Below are 1,392 nucleotides of genomic sequence, written 5' to 3' on the forward strand. Positions count from 1 at the left end.
CTTAGGCCTCCAGATACACAGGCTATGATTCTTCTGTGTATGTTTTTGGTTTATCTCAGGAAGAAAGAAGAAACAGAGAGAGGTCATGTGCTACCAGGCCTATTCAGTGGACCACAGTTGAAGGAATGGCTTTGAATCATAGACAATGCTGGACTCAGAGCAGGCATTTGATGACTTTAGGGTCTCCTGGGTGGCTCAGTCAGTTAAGCATCCAACTCTTGATCTGGGCTCAGGTCATGATCTGACCTGAGTTCGTGGGATCAAGCCCTATATCAGGCTCTGCATGGAGAAGTTGGAGGCTGCTTGGGGATTCTCTCTCAACCTCTCTCTCTGCCCCTCCATCACTCATTCTCTCTCTCTCTCTCTCTCTCTCTCTCTCTCAAAAAAAAAAAAAAAAGCAGGAATTTGACGACTTTAGAATAAGTGATCCAGAGGATCATTAAGAAGGAATGTTCATTATTGCCCAGGTTCATTGACTTGTATGGATAAAATACATACAAACAGGAGAAAAACAGTTTACCTAATGAAAAAAAAAGGACTTAGAGGGGTGCCTGGGTGGCTCTGTTGGTTGGGTGTCCAACTCTTGGTTTTTGTTCAGGTCATGATCTCATGGTTTGTGGGTTCAAGCCCTGCCTTGGGTTCTCCACTGGGCATGGAGCCTGCTTAAGATTCTCTCTCTCTCTCTCTCTCTCTCTCTCTCTCTTACTCTCTTCCTCTCTCTCTATGTCCCTCCACCCCTCAAAAAAAAAAAAAAGAAAAGAAAAAATGACTGATTCAGCAAGAAAATCATAAGACTATAGGTATGTTATTCATTTGGAAGGCCATACATGGCTTGTATAATTGATTTACAAAAATTCTCTAGGAAGAATAATATGGTGGTTAATTCTGTCAATGATGATCACCACAGACATAAGAATGCAATAATGAAGAACGTAGGACAAAGAGAGCTACCCCTTGAGCTTTCAAACTCCAGCCCATATCAGAATTACCTAGAAGGCTTGTTACAACATGCATCAATAAATAGGCTCATCCCCAGAGTTTCTGATTCAGTAAATATGGGGTGGGGCCTGAGAATTTGCATTTCTAGTAAGTTCCCAAGTGAAACTGATGCTGCCCTTCCAGCTGGAGAAATGGAGAATCCTGAGTTAGACATCAGCTTTAGGAAGAGCACTAAAGGTTGTGGAATGGGCAAAGATGGGTGCAAGAGGCACATGACTGAACGTAGTGGGTGTCCAGTGCCGGACACTTTGAAAAGGATGTGGATGAGGTTGTGGAGAACTCTGAAAGCCAGAAAAGAATGGAAGGAAGGAAGGAAGGAAGGAAGGAAGGAAGGAAGGAACAAAGGGAAAGAAAGAAAGAAAGAAAGAAAGAAAGAAAGAAAGAAAGAAAGAA

This window comes from Panthera uncia, assembly GCF_023721935.1.
Source record: "Panthera uncia isolate 11264 chromosome A1 unlocalized genomic scaffold, Puncia_PCG_1.0 HiC_scaffold_17, whole genome shotgun sequence".
Taxonomy (NCBI): Eukaryota; Metazoa; Chordata; class Mammalia; order Carnivora; family Felidae; genus Panthera; species Panthera uncia.